Consider the following 16,391-nt stretch of genomic DNA (forward strand, 5'->3'; position numbering starts at 1 on the left):
ACTGACTCCACAGTATCCTATGGAGTCAGGGAGGGTGTCAGACAATGACTATTTGTGTTTTCCTGGGTAAGTCACTTCATCTCCCTGGGTCTCAGTGTCTTCTTCTGTAAAATGAGGAAACAGTACAATGAAAAACTGAGTAATCAAAATTGTCAGTTTTATTCTCTGTGATCCTCTAACTCTTAATCATAAATTCTAATACCTATCTATAAATTTGAAAGGTTATTTCTTCCTTCTTCCGAATTTGTTGATGATGTGACCTTCTACATCAAGGTCAGTTATTCATCTGGGGATTATCTTAGTAAAGGATCTGAGGCATCAGTCTAAACCTAATTTCTCACAGTTTTGGTCAGACAGGGCATCCTTAGCCCAGTACCTGGGTCTCTGTGCTTGCTGAACACTCTAATACTAGGCTTGTCTTATTCTGTAGTTTGTATATCGAATCTGCTCCACTGATGGACCTTTCGGTTCTTTTAACCAACACCAGATGTTTCTGCACAGACAAAACCAATACAGCTAAGATTAGAAGGGAAACAGTTAACTGAAAAAAAAAAACTTCTGTAGGAAGTTTCTGTGATAAAGGTCTGATTTATAACTGATCACTGATTCAAATTTATAGAATGAGTCATTCTATAATCGATAAATGGTCAAAGAATATGAACAGGCAGTTCTCAATGGAAGGAATTCAAACTGTCAATAGCTATATTAAAAAACAAGTTCCAAATCACTAATAATTGAAGAAATGCAAATTAAAACAACTCTGAGGTTTCATCTCATACACATCCAAGATGAAAAAAAAGAAAATGACAAATGTTGAGGAGCGGGGGGGGGGGGGGAGAAGGAGCTTTAGGAAAACAGGCACATTGATGTTTTGTTAGTACAGCTCTCTTCTGGGCACATATTGGGAATCAAACACAAAGAGTTCCAGCAATGCCTCTACTAGGCCTAGATCCCAACAAGATCAAAGAATAAAAGAACCCATAAGTACACAAATTATTTTGTGCTATGAAAAGAACTGAAAAGGGGGGAGAGGGGAACCTATCAATTGTGGAATAAATGAATAAGTTATGGTATATGAAGGTAATGAAGTATTATTGTGCTATAAGAAATGATGATGCACAGTGGAATGAACAGAACCAGGAAAATGGCACACACTTTGGCAACACTGTAAAAACTTTGAAAACATGAAGAAATCTCATGAATTCAATGACTGACCAAGATTCTAGAGGACTAATGATGGAGCATGTTACCCACATCCTGACCAAGAGATAATGGGCTCAAAATATACAAGAAGGTATACATTTTTGGACTTAGCCAATGTGGGAATTTGTTTTGCTTAACAATACATATTCAATACAACATTTTTCCCCTGTGGGAAAATTAGGTTTAGGCTGATGCCTCAGATCCTTTACTAAGATAATCCCCAGATGAATAACTGACCTAGATGTAGGTTACATCATCAACAAATTAGGAAAAAGGAATAAATAGGGGGGCAGAGCCAAGATGGTGACATGAAGGGATCCAGTCTTAGGAGCTCTTTGATAAAAACTCATAAACTAAGGACTCTAACTAAACTTTCGAGAGACAGAACCCACAAAGGGACCCAGTGAGGCAATTCTCCTACGCAAGGTAACCTGGAAAAGAGCAGAAAGGCTCTGCTCATCAGGGCCGGAGGGGCGGCCCACCAGAGCCAAAGAACTTCAGCCTCCCGGAGGCAGCCCCAGAGCACTGGGAGCCTCAGCTCAGAGCAGTGGGGGAGTCTCCGGAGCTGCACCCCGGGGAGCAACGGCACAAAGTGGGGGAACAGCAGGGGACCTCTGCCAGAGCAAGCACGTGGAGCCCAGCCCTCAGGGCACACAGGGAGCAGCTTGGTCTTTCTGCAGCCCAGACCTGGAAACAGAAGCAGGCGGAGCCGGTAAGCAGGAGTGCCCAGGGCATGAGCCCATTGAGCTGAGGGTGGGGAGTGAAGAGAGACTGCTGAGCTCTGTCCTCTGCCCCTGGAACAGGACTCTGGAGCTCTGACCACATTCAGATCCTGATCGCAGTCTAGGCCCCCCCATAGAACTGCAGGCCCCCCCCCCTCAGCCCCGTGGCAGAGGGGGGCACTTATGGTCATTCACAGACCAGGAGGGAGGACAGAACCTCACACACTGAGACCCTTGTGGGAGTGTCCCAAAAGCTCAGGAAGCACCCCCAAAAAACAGGCCCAGGCTGGGAAAATGAGCAAGCAGAGAAACAAGAGGAAGACCATTGAGAAATATTTTGCATATGAGTCCAAGAAGGATCAAAATACTCAGTCTGAAGATGAGGAAGCACAAGCTCCTGCATCTAAAGACTCCAAGAAAAACAGAAATTGGGTTCAGGCTATGACAGAACTCAAAAAAGACTTTGAAAATCAAATGAGGGAGTTGGAAGAAAAACTGAGAAAAGAAAGGAGAGAGATGCAGGCAAAACATGAAAATGAAGTCAGCAGCTTAGTCAAGGAAATCCAAAAAAATGCTGAAGAAAATAGCATGCTAAAAACCAGCTTAGGTCAAATGGATAAAACAGTTCAAAAAGTTATTGAGGAGAAGAATGCTTTAAAAAGCAAAATTGGCCAGATGGAAAAAGAGATAAGAAAACTCTCTGAGGAGAATAAATCCTTCAGACAAAGAACAGAATTCAGGGAGATTGATGAATTTACCAGAAATCAGGAATCAATACTTCAAAACCAAAAAAATGAAAAATTAGAAAAAAATGTGAAATATCTCATTGAAAAAACAACTGATATGGAAAACAGACTTAGGAAAGATAATTTGAAAATTATTGGAATACCTGAAAGTCATGATCAGGAAAAGAGCCTTGACATCATTTTCAAAGAATTACTACAGGAAAATTGCCCTGATATTCTAGAAGCAGAGGGCAAAATAGAAATGGAGAGAATCCACCGATCCCCCCGAGAAAGAGATCCCCAAAAACCAACCCCTAGGAATATTATAGCCAAGTTCCAGAACTCCCAAGTCAAAGAGAAAATATTACAAGCAGCCAGAAGGACACAGTTCAAATATCGTGGAGCTGTAGTCAGGATCACACAGGACTTAACAGCAGCTACATTGGAAGCTCGTAGGGCTTGGAATACAATATACTGGAAGGCAAAAGAGCTTAGAATGCAGCCAAGAATGAACTTACCCAGCAAGGCTGAATGTCCTCTTCCAGGGAAAAAGATGGACTTTCAATGAACCAGGGGAATTTCAAAGGTTCCTTTTGGAATGGCCAGAGCTGAACAGAAGGTTTGATCTTCAGATACAGGACTCAGGTGAAGCATGGAGATTGGAGGAGAAGGGGGAAATAGGAGGGACTTAATGAGGATGAACTGCATGAATAGAAAAATGATACTGATAATATTCATATGAACCATCTCAATTAATAGAGCAGGTAGAGGGAGCTTTTATAGTGGAAGCATGGGAGAAAGCTGAATTTGAAGATAAAATATGGTGTAAAAATGGAGTCAATAAGAAAAAAAGGGAAATGGAATGGGAGAAAGAAAAAGGAGAGGGGGAATAGTCCAAGATATTTCACATAATAAGACTTTTTTTTATTACAATGAGCTATTGCAATGATATGGAAGGGGGGAGGCAAGGGGGAATGAAGGAACCTTTGCTCTCATGAGAGATGGCTAGGAGAGGAAACAGCAAATATACTCAATGGGGTATAGACAACTGGAGTAAGAAGGAGGGGGGAGCAGAGGGAAGGGGTGGGGATGTGAATAAAGGAGGAGAGGATGGACCATGGGGAGGACAGTGTTCAGATATAACACATTTTCTTTTTTTACTTCTTGCAAGGGGCTGGGATTGGATGGCCTGCCCAGGACCATAGGGCCAGGTGGATTCTGGGCCTAAGGGGTGGTATGGGGGCTCAGGGCTTCTTGGCCCCTGGACCAGGGATCTGTCTGCTGCACCACTCAGCAACCCTACAGCAGAGTCAGAGTGAAAGGAGAGAGAAAATATAGTACATGGTAGTGGAGAAATAAGAAAGGAGGGAGTTGCGATCAGCAATGGCAACGTTGGAAAAATATGGAAGTAACTTTTGTGATGGACTTATCATAAAGAATGTGATCCACTCACGAAATAGTTGATGGTGTTGGAACAAAGACTGAAACACATTTTTTGTTATTATTTGGGGGAGGGTGCAGGGCAAGTGGGGCTGGGTGGCCTGCCTGGGGCCACATAGCAGGGTGATCATTGGGTGTCTGGGGCCGGATTTGGACCCAGGTGCTCCTGGCTCAAAGGCCAATGCTCTGTCTGCCACCCAGCCACCCCTACTATTATTACTATTCTATTTTATTTTGGGTCTTTTTTTTTCTTCTTTTTGGTTTTTGCAGGGCAGTGGGGATCGGGTGGCTTGCATGTCACATGGCTGGGTGATTATTGAGTTTACGAGGCTGGATATGGACTCGGGTGCTCGTGGCTCCAGGGCTGGTGCTTCGTCCATTGCACCACCTGGCCATACCTACAATTATTACTATTATTTTTTTTAATTTTAATTTTTTTTCTCCCCCCTTTACTTTTTTGCCCAAGCAAGTCTATCTATATTCATGGGGGGGAGGGGTATTTTGTTTACTTGTAAACAAGTATATTTTATTAATGTAAAGAAAAACATTTGTAGAAAATGAGAATAAAAAATAAATTAAAAAAAAAGAAAAAGGAAGAAATAACCTTTCAAATGTATAGATAAGTATTAGAGTTTGTGAGAAATGTGAGAAAAATGCTTCTCAAAATGAGGGAGCTGACTGACGAAAAGGCCCCTGGAAAGCCCTTCTAGTTCTTGACATGTGACGCTATATATGATCTTGGGCAACTGCTTCACTTCTTTGGTCCTCAGTTTCCCTATAGTGAAGTGAATTGGATTAGATTATATCTGGAGTTCCTTTAGGGTCTAAGTTAATGATCCAAAAACTTGGACAAATGTCACACAGGATAGACAGCCATATATTAGATATAACCTGTTTCAATGATTTGAGAAGTTCATTCATTAGTCTAAGAAAGATAGCCACCAGTCAGTAAGATAACGAGTTCCTTCCTCATCACCCTGCCATAACCTTCAGCAGCCTCACAATGGTGCTTTAGCTCTGCTTCCCTTCAATGGGGAGGTAGTCTTTTTTGGCAAGGCAGTGGGGTTAAGTGATTTGCCCAAGGTCATACAGCTAGGAATTATTAAGTGTTTGAGGCTGCATTTGAACTCAGGTCCCCCTGATGCCATGGACAGTACTCTCTCTCCACTGAACCACCTAGCTGCCCCAGAGCTATTGTTTCCAATCCCAATGGAGGCCTTATTTTGCCCTACTCACCCTGGATGCAAATTGTTCTGCTTAACACCAGACACAAAATTCCTAGTTTCCTTGGTTTTTCCTCTGAGATTCTCCATAGGAAATCATCCATAGGACCACAAGAAATTCCAGCTTCTGGCATCACATTAGCAAGTTTGGGTTATATCAAAGGAGATATGAAAAATCATAGTCTACATTGACCAAACTTGCTAATGTGGTGATTTCTCAGAGGGACTCTGGACTCTGGAAGCCAATGTTTGTCTCAACAGAAGACAGATATTCAAAGAGAAAATGTATGTGATTTGAAGGGGTCTATGAATGGCAGCCTTTGGGGCGTCCCTAAATACAGAACCGTAAAAGAATTATATTCATCTAGACTTCAATGTATTGGATTCACCAGAGACAAAAGCTGAAAGGAAATGAAATAGAAACTTATTCCAAGAGACAATGAATTGTTTAACCTCAAAACCAAGAAATGAGAAATATGGACGTGCTCAGTAGGAGGGGAAAAGCAAATGACAATCCAGTAGACCCAAGCATTGTTTGATTTTCATAGAATCTCTGAGTTGGAATGAACCTCAGCAGTCATTTAACCCAAGAAGAACCCCCATTAATAACAATAGCCGCCTTGAGCTAGCGATGTAAGGTTTGCAGTGATCATAAAGGCATTGCATTCTCAAGTCTCAGTGACTGGTGAGGTAGGTGATATTATTACTTTAATTTTACAGATGACAAAATTGACATGGACAGACTAAGTAACACAACTAGTGAATATTTGAGGCAAAACTTGAGCCTGGCGCATTCAGACTGCAAGGTCAGATCTCTGTGTGTTACAGCATTCCCAACATGCATAGAGTATCTTCTTGGAGTTCTCTAATAATAGAACTATCCTCTAAGAAAATCCAATATCTTCCTACTGGCTTGCACTGCTTTCACTCAGGGTTATTATTATATTTTTTTAGGTTTTTGCAAGGCAAACGGGGTTAAGTGGCTCGCCCAAGGCCACACAGCTGGGTCATTATTAAGTGTCTGAGACGGGATTTGAACCCAGGTACTCCTGACTCCAGGGCCAGTGCTTTATCCACTGAGCCACCTAGCCGCCCCTCAGGGTTATTATTTTTAATCATTTGTCTTGGCTAAAAGTCTACCTTCATAGCAACTCGAACTATGAAGATCACAGACCATTCTCAAGAATGAAGAGTGTGCATCTTCTTGTAAATTGTACATCTGAGAGAGGGATGGAGAGGGAAAGAGAGAGAGAGAGAGAAAGGAAGAAAGGAAGAGAAGGCGAGGGGAAGAGGAGGGGAGAAAGAGAAGAGAGAGAGAGGGGGAAAAAGGAGAATTCATGAAAGAAGTCAACTACAGAGAAGAAAGGGGAAAATGAATACTTCCAAATGGTACAAAGAGAGGGCATAACTATTCTCAGGCGAAGTCACTTCATATGATTAAATTCCATTTTCTTGGGCAATTAAAAAGTCACTCAAACTCAACTGATATTGTTTTCCAGTCCCATCAGTGTTTCAGGTCGACTACAAGTGCAGGATCATGGAAATAAATGTAAAAAATATCAGACTGCCTTCTGTTGGGGGCAGGAGGAAAAACTTGTAAAATTTAAAACCTTGCAAAAAAAACGATTGGTAGAAACTACTACTGTATATAATTGGAAAATAAAATATTTATACTTAAAAAAAGACTAAAAGTGCAGGTTAATGATTACCTAGGGTTACTAAGATTCCTGTTCCTCTTACCATTTCAAGAGATCTTATTCTTTTTTGGACAAAATAGCCTATTTGTCAACATTTTCCAAAGCATGTCCTATGGAATTCTGGCATTTCACAGAATCAAAAGAGGGCTGACACGAGCAATTTCTCACGCTAACTCCCGTGGCCAATTACAAAGCCAATAACTTGTCTCAGGACTGTGCAATGATCCCCTTGGCAGAGAGGGGAGAAGAAAACATGGGTTGTCAAGTCCTGAACACTTTAAGGTCCCCAGAGTGCTTTTCTCACAGCAATCCTGTAAAATGGGCAATGCAAAGGTTATCAACCCTATGTGAAGCTCAGGAAGAGGAAGTTCTTGGTTTAGAATCATGCAACTGGCAAATTGCAGAGCCAAGATTCAAACTTAGGTTTCTTGGCCCCAAGTTCAAGACTCTTTGCATGCTATCAAGTCCATATTGATGATAAAAGAAAACTACCTTACTCAAGAACTCTAATCAATGCAATAACCAACCATCATTCCAGGGCGTCAGTGATGAAATATAATACCCTTCGCCTTTCAAAGAGGTAAGGGATTCAGGGTACAGAAGGAGACATATACAGGTATTCCAAACTTGAAGATAGACAATGTAGGAATTTCTTTTTGTTTGAATATACATATTTGCTTTTTCAAATCATTTTATTTTTTCAGTTCGTAATCATTTATGTTCTTTCCTGTCCTCTTCTCCCAACCCATTGAGAAAGGAAAAACAAAACCTCTAGGACAAATATCAACTATGAATATTTGTTAAGAATGCTTTATTTCAGGGCAGCTAGGTGGCACAGTGGATAGAGCACCGGCCCTGGAGTCAGGAAGACCTCAGTTCAAATCCGACCTCAGACACTTAATAATTACCTAGCTGTGTGGCCTTGGATAAGTCACTTAACCCCATTTGCCTTGCAAAAACCTTAAAAAAAAGAATGTTTTGTTTTTCTCTTTCAATAATGGGGAGGTTGGTGGGAGAGAAACTAAATGCTTGTTAATTGAAAAAATAAAATAATTTTTTTTTTAGTTTTTGCAAGGCAAATGGGGTTAAGTGGCTTGCCCAAGGCCACACAGCTAGGTAATTATTAAGTGTCTGAGGCTGGATTTGAACTCAGGTCCTCCTGACTCCAGGGCCGGTGCTCTATCCACTGTGCCACCTAGCCGCCCCTAAAAAAATAAAATAATTTTAAAACAGTAAAAGCAATTTGAAAAGGTAGGCTTTCAAGGACAATAGCAATTACATTTAATGATAACAGTAGTAATGTATACACATAAATATACATATATGTATCTATATATCTATATCTATGTATATGTATTTTAATAGGATCTAAGAAAATCCCAGGTACCTAAGTGAAACCGTAGATAGAACACTGGGCTCATAATCAGGAAGACTCTTCCACATGAGTTTAAATTCAGTCTCAGACACCTACTAGCTGTATGACTCTGGTCAAGACACTTTACCCCTTTTACCACCAGTTTTCTCACCTGTAAAATAAGCAGGAGAAGAAAATGGCAAGCTGTGCCAGTATTTTTGCCAAGAAAACTCCAAATGGGTATAAGAAGAATTGGGTACAGCTGAAACAATTCAACAACAACAAAGAAAAAACCCGAGTGAAAAAAGCTTCCTTTCCCTCTGAAGATCTGACCTTCTCTAAAACTTCAAGTCTTAAAGGGTTCTTGGAACCCCCTTCCCATTGAGAAGTGAAGTGGATTGCCCAGGGTCACCAAGCTGGGATGTAATTATCATTCTTGAGAAGTCAGACTTGAGCTTCCTTCTTCTCAGGCTAGCTCTCTACCATATCAAGCAACAATCACAATAATTTGCAAAGACTACTTTTTAACACATTTGACCTTCCCAATGAAATGACCCCAGGAGGTCATTAGCATTTTTAATTCTCATTTTGAGGAAACTAAGCTTGAGAAGTTTTCATGATCACCCAGCTATTAAACTTCAGAGGTTAGAACTCTCATTGAAAACCATTGTGGCAGGGGGCAGCTAGGTGGCACAGTGGAAAGAGCACCGGCCCTGGAGTCAGGAGGACCTGAGTTCAAATCTGACTTCAAACACTTAATAAGTGCCTAGCTGTATGACCTTGGGCAAGTCACTCTTAACCCCATTGCCTTAAATAAAATAAAAATTTTAAAAACTGCTATAGAGGACTAAAAAGTATCCACTCAGTCTTCTAAAAATACTATTCCCGCCCCCCCCCCATCTCAGGAACCATAGATTTAAGGAGAATGATCTTTACCTCAAAGCATTTTGCTAGCTGGAAGAATTGTCCAAACCTTGTGAAAGAGAATACATGGTTTCAGACAATTTGATAAAGCATGACTTTCTTAGTCTGAGAAAAAAATCATTCTTTGCAACAGCTGAAATACTAATTAAACATGAAACAATTCCTTCAAGCAGAACTGAGGGAAACCTCATTAATTCAAACCACAAGGGACTAGAAGGAATCAGAATCTGCATTAAATCCCCATTTATGACAGCAGACCCAGAATGCTGGAGCTGGAAGAAGACCTTATCCAACATCCAGTTCAAATGCTTTATTTTACATGGGAGGGAAACTGAGGCCTGGAGAGGGGAGGACAGGTACCCATTGCCCATCCCCACTCCCTTTTCAGCTCTCTTTTGTATACAGTCTTCCCCATTTGATTGTATACTCCTTGGGGGCAGGGACTGTTTCTGATTTGTAGACCCAGATGCTTGGCACTAGTAGGCAAATAATAAAAGAGTATTATATTGCATTATATTTTAAGTTAAATGGCTAAGTAGCAGAATCAGAATTTGAATGCAGGTCTTCTGAAAGTGATAAATCGAATATTCTTTTCATTATTCTAGAATAGGAAGAATCAGAACTCAGCAGGAGAACAGCATTAGTCTCTAATGGTCACTACAATGAATGGTGTTGCCATTTAGTCATGTAACTCCTTCTTTAAGGGGTTTTTCTTTTCTTTTGTTTTTAAAAGATTTTATTTATTTTGAGTTTTACAATTTTTCCCCAATCTCACTTCCCTCCCCCCACCCCACCCCCCAGAAGGCAGTCTGTTAGTTTTACATTGTTTCCATGATACACATTGATCTAAGTTGAATGTGATGAGAGAGAGATCATATCCTTAAGGAAGAAAAATAAAGTATAAGAGATAGCAAGATCAGACAAGAAGATATCAGTTTTTTCTAAATTAAAGGTAATAGTCCTTGGTCTTTGTTCAAACTCCACAGTTCGTTCTCTGGATACAGATGGTATTCTCCATTGCAGACAGCCCCAAATTGTCCCTGATTGTTGCACTGATGGGATGAGCGAGTCCATCAAGGTTGATCATCGCCCCCATGTTGCTGTTAGGGTGGACAGTGTTTTTCTGGTTCTGCTCATCTCACTCAGCATCAGTTCATGCAAATCCCTCCAGGCTTCCCTGAATTCCCATCCCTCCTGGTTTCTAATAGAATAGTGTTCCATGACATACATATACCACAGTTTGCTAAGCCATTCCCCAATTGAAGGACCTTTACTTGAATTCCAATTCTTTGCCACCACAAACAGGGCTGCTATGAATATTTTTGTACAAGTGATGTTTTTACCCTTTTTCATCATCTCTTCAGGGTATAGACCCAGTAGTGGTATTGCTAGGTCAAAGGGTATGCACATTTTTGTTGCCCTTCGGGCATAGTTCCAAATTTATCTCCAGAAAGATTGGATGAGTTCACAGCTCCACCACAGCTCCAGTGTCCCAGATTTCTTGAGGGGTTTTTCTTGGCAAGGATTCTGAAGTGCTTTGCCATTTCCTTCTCCAGCCCATTTTACAGTTGAGAACCTAAAGTAAACAGGGTGAAGTGACTTGCCCAGTGCCTGAGGCTGGATTTGAACTCAGGAAGAAGAGTCCAGTTCAAGTCCAGTGCTCTACCCACTACAGCACCTCTACTGGAGAACAATAGTAGCAATAGCTTCTAACCCGCACTACAATAAATAAAGTAATATAAAAGAGGTGGCACTGCATGGCCACAATATCTAAGTGTCAAAATCTATACTCTGTGTGGTATTGAACCTTTTTAAATTGAACCTTTTTAAAATTAATTTATTATTACTTTAATCTAATCCAAGTATTACTCTAATCTAAGTGACTTTCAATTTGGATAGGGAAGTATCCACAATGCTAGAATTCCCTCGTACCTTTAGATATCCGCCCCGCCCCATGTCACTATGAAGTCTCCCTTTATAGGATTCTTCCATAAGGGATATTTTACTGGTAAGATGGAGCTAAGAGTGCACTGAGCTAACAGAAGTATAAGTGCTTCATGAAAGAGAACAATGATCACTTAACTGTCAGCCCATTCTTGTAGAATCATTTTCTGGAGACCATCTAATCTCGCTGTGACCACTCCCTTTAAGCATTCTACTTTCCAGTGGGTCAGTAACACCCCAACTTCCACTGACTCAAGCAATCAGATTTGTTCCTTCACTTACATAAATCATCACCCTATTTTTTTGAGGCACAAGCAAGGAGACATTTAGTTTTCAGTGGTTAAATCAAGGGACCCCATATTCACTTAAAGGGAGACATCTTTCCTGGGTTGGCAGAAATGGGGGAGAGGAAGTTGTTTCAGGAGTGATAGAGAGAATGACAAGTGTTTTTTCATCTTAGCCCAAAGGCTTTAGACTAGCATCATTTTAAAATGGCTTCTTGATATTGCTAAAAGGTGAAGGAGTGCAGTTGTCAGCTTCCGTGCAAGGGAAGACTGATATTCTTGGCTATTATTGTTTTATCAGGATGCTGATATGAGTTCTATTTCCTTGATCTGTTGGTAAATTATCCATTCTTTGTTTTTAGGTTTTTGCAAGGCAAACAGGGTTAAGTGGCTTGCCCAGGGCCACACAGCTAGGTCATTATTAAGTGTCTGAGACTGGATTTGAACCCAGGTACTCCTGACTCCAAGGCCGGTGCTTTATCCACTACGCCACCTAGCCGCCCCTCATCCATTCTTTTAAAGGAAACTCTTTAAAAAGTATGTTTATATTTGAAAAATAAGATTTGCTGATAGTTTTTATTTTTACATCATAAAATCCCCCCCTTGTGCCTGACCCCCTCCCGACGGAACCTTCCCTTGGAACAAAGGGGAAACCCCCAAACAATGCCTGTGCGTGACAACATATGCAACATTCGGCCTCAGGAATCTGTTTTCTCTGCTGAGAGGAGGGAGGCGAGTTTCATTATCTATTCTCTGAGACCATTGCTGTTGTTGTTATGAATTTTTGTTATTCTGAACTTGCCAAGCACCAACAAAAATAAACATTTCCATATGCAAAGAAGAACAGAAAAAGCACTGTAAATGGAACCCTGATTCTCATTACATACAGCTTGTTTTTGTTTTTAAGTATGTACTAAATTCAACACATTACTTCTAAAAGCTGTCTCACTTGTCTGTGTTCCCTCTAAACCTCCTTCTGCTCTCTTCTGTTCATTTTCAAAATCCTTCCATTCCTCCTTCCTTCCCTCCCTCTCCTATTAAATTTTTAAAAATCTTTCTTTGTCCCAAGTTATCAGACACACAAACAAATCCATAAATTGGACATTTGCAAAAACATATGCTTCATTGTGCACTTCTAGCTCAACTCTCTGAGAAGAGTTGGGGAGTTATGCATGCTCGATCCTCCGTCTTCTAGAGTTGTGATTGGCCAATGCAGCAATCGGTTATTTTTCTTTACAATGTTGGAGTCAATGCAAAATTTTTTACCCTGGTTTTACTCACTTCTTTTTATATCACTTTATACAAGTCTGTGCAGGCTTCTCTAAATCTGTTCTTTGGGCATTTCTTATAGTACAATAACCCTCCATTATAGTCATGTCATAATTTTGTCCAGTCATTCCATAATGGAAAGGCACACCCTTAGTTTCCAGTTCTTTGTTGCAATAAAATGTGTTACCACGAATATTCTAGTACTTAGTACACAGTGATCGTCACATAGTAGGGCCCTCAATAAATGTTCACTGATTAATTGATATTTTTGTTCCTTCAGGATATATGCCTAATCAAGTTATTGCTAGGTTAAAGGGTATGCACAAGTTTAATAACTATTAGATTATAATTCTAAACTGTTTTCCAGAATAGCTACACTAATTCACAATTCTTCCAACTGTGTATTAGTGAGCTTTTACTCCTACATCTTAACAATAATCACTCTCTGGTTTTTTGTCATCTTTTCAAATCAAGTGGGTGTTAGATGGAGCCTCACAGTTGTTTTAATTTGCCTCTTATTATTAGTGATTTCAAGGACTTTTCCATGTGATTCCTGGTAGCTTGGATTTCCTTTTCTACAAATCTCCTCTTCTTGTATTTTGATCAATACTCTTCTCTATTGGAGAATAAATGAAGATTTTATATATCTGAATCATAAATATATATGATATATATAATATATGATTTTTATATATTATAAATAGTATATAAAATATTTCTAAATAAATAATATTATATATATATAAATATATATATATATGATTTATATACATATATATATATATATAAATTACTAAATAATTTAGATAGCAGACCTTTAACAGAGAAACTTGACCCAAATATGTCTTTCCCAATTAACTGTTTTCCCTTCTGATTTTGTTTTTGTAAAAGTTTTCCAATTATCTCCTATAATTCTCTCAATTCTTTATATTTGGCTAAGAAGTCTTTATTGTTGAGAAAGGATCTCCTTCCATTCTCCATTTTATTTGGGATGTGACCTTTTATATCTATGTTTTGAAACCATTTAGAACTTATTATTGTAAACAGCATAAGATATTGGTCTAAAGCTAATTTCTGCTCAAATATTTTTACCAGAAACACTCCCCCCCAAAAAAATAGTGAGTAAAGACCCTAGGAGTTGGGATCTTTGGTTTTATTTATAGAAAACTAGGCTAATAGGTTCATTTGCTTCTGGAGCATGCATTCCTCATCTGTCTCTCCTCTTGATATTTTATTCTACCAGATGAATTTTGTTCTTTTTTTCCAGCTCTATAAAGTAAACCATGAGCCAGGGTGATTGGTAATGGAACTGAGTAAAAAAAAATAAATTAGGCAGTATAATTTTTTTTACTATATTGGGGCAGCCCAACTATGAGTAATCAATATTTCTTCCATTATTGAGCTTTGTCTTCTGTAATGTGTTTTGTATTTGTGTTCACATAATTCTAGCATGTGTCTGTAGGTGGGTCCCAAGATATTTTATACATTCTGTCATTGTTTTAAATGGAATTACTTTCTATTTCATTGATCTGGGATTTGTTAGTAATATATAGAAACATTCATAATTTCTGTGTCGATTTTATAACCTGCTATTTTGCTGAAGTTATTTTTTCAATTAATTTTAGTTTAATGTCTAAGAGTTTTCTAAATAGACCATATCATATGCAAGAAGTGATCTTTTTGTTTCTTCATTTCTTATGTTTATTCCCTTAATTTCTTTTTCCTTTCTTAATGCTCTATGTAGTATGCATAGTATTGTAACAAATAATAGTGAGGACATGGGGAAAAAAGATCTCATCATTAAAGTCCTTGGTACTAATTTTGCTTAAATACACACTTTTCTATTTCATATAAACAAAATATTCTGCTGTGCCTTTTGTAATTTCCTCTATTCCCTTTTTCTTGGTTAAGAATTCATTCCCTCTCCATAGCTATGAAATGTTTATGATTTTCTTCCCATCTAATTCTTTATGGTCTGAGCAGGTCATATATCTATTTTTATATATTTGGGAACATGGTGTAAGATGTAGAGAGTTAAGTAGAACAGTAGAAAGAGCACTGGAATTGTAGTCAGAAAAACTTGAGTTCAAATCTTGCCTCAGATACTCACTACTTGTATGACACTAGGCAAGTCACCTAACTTCTCTTTGCTTCAGTTTCCTCATTTGTAAAATGAGAATAAGACAGGTAAGGAATGCATGCTCCAGAAGCAAATGAACCAAGTAAACTAATTTTCTATAATTAAAGCCAAAGATCCCAACGCCCGGGCTAAAGACTATTTGGAGGAAAAATATTTCTGGTTAAGACTTGAAATCATTTGGGCAGAAATTAGTTTTAGACCTATACCTATGTATACACAGAGTATTTATTTCACAGGTTTGCTGAAAAGATCAAATGAGATAATATTTGTAAATCACTTTGTAAACCTTCAAGTGCCAAGCAAATGTTTGATATATATTTATTATTATTATATTGATAGTATTTTTAATTTCTCCAAGACTAAACTGAACCAGCACCAGACAAAACGGTTATTATATTGGCACAGTACAACAATGGGCATCGACTATTTCTATAACTATTTAAGTTGTTTGTTCATTTAAGGATCGTTTTGTAAATTAATCCATATAAATAACTGAGTGTGCTAATGCAGATTGGCTCCAAAATATTTTAAACCTTTTGTAGTTATTTTGAATGGGACCCTCCTTATGCTGTTGCCTCTTGGTTATCATATAGAAATGCTGTTAATTTTTATTATTTATGATATTCATTATATTAATATTATTAATATTTATATTATTGTAGTCTGCAACTTTGCTAAAGCCATTGAATCATTTCATTAACAGATTAAAAAGGGTTATAATTGGGCTCTTATTAGCGGAGCAAGATGGAGACCAGATCCATGTTTGCTTTTATCTCCTCCTACTGTCACTATTAGACTCCAATGTATATCACTGCCACTGCCTCCCATACCTCCTGCTTCTAGAGAACATCAACCTGTCAGTTTATAAGAAATAAATATACTATATTTAATGGAGCCTAAAAGATCCTAGCTTTGACCTTACCTTCAAGACTATTGATGACTCCAGTCTATCCTTTATTTAGTGTGAGGAATTTCTGTATGCTGATCTTATTTTTTTATAAATTTTTTTTTGCAAGGCAAATGGGGTTAAGTGTCTTGCCCAAGGCCACACGGCTAGGTAATTATTAAGTGTCTGAGACTGGATTTGAACCCAGGTACTCCTGACTCCAGGGTCGGTGCTTTATCCACTGCGCCACCTAGCCGCCCCCATCAATAAAGATGTTAATGGTCTCCACATTGATATTAACTCCATAATCTTCCACAAAAGGAGAGAAAAATAAGATCAGGGGCAGCTAGGTGGCGCAGTGGATAAAGCACCGACCCTGGAGTCAGGAGTACCTGGGTTCAAATCCAATCTCAGACACTTAATAATTACCTAGCCGTGTCGCCTTGGGCAAGCCACTTAACCCCATTGCCTTGCAAAAAAAAAAAACCCAAAACTAAAAAACAACCATCTTTATTGATGCAGGTGTCAGCATCCTGGTAGCCACCAGTTCTGACATTGGTGACTTGCTGCAGGAGTTGAG

General features: G+C 39.0%; 1 protein-coding gene across 1 annotated transcript in view; it reads right to left on the minus strand.

Moving 5' to 3' along the window:
* Positions 1-16,391, minus strand: part of GPC3 (glypican 3) — an 821,180-nt gene that overhangs the window by 270,256 nt on the left and 534,533 nt on the right. The window lies entirely within an intron of this gene.

This window comes from Macrotis lagotis, chromosome X, assembly GCF_037893015.1.
Source record: "Macrotis lagotis isolate mMagLag1 chromosome X, bilby.v1.9.chrom.fasta, whole genome shotgun sequence".
NCBI classification, from domain to species: Eukaryota; Metazoa; Chordata; class Mammalia; order Peramelemorphia; family Peramelidae; genus Macrotis; species Macrotis lagotis.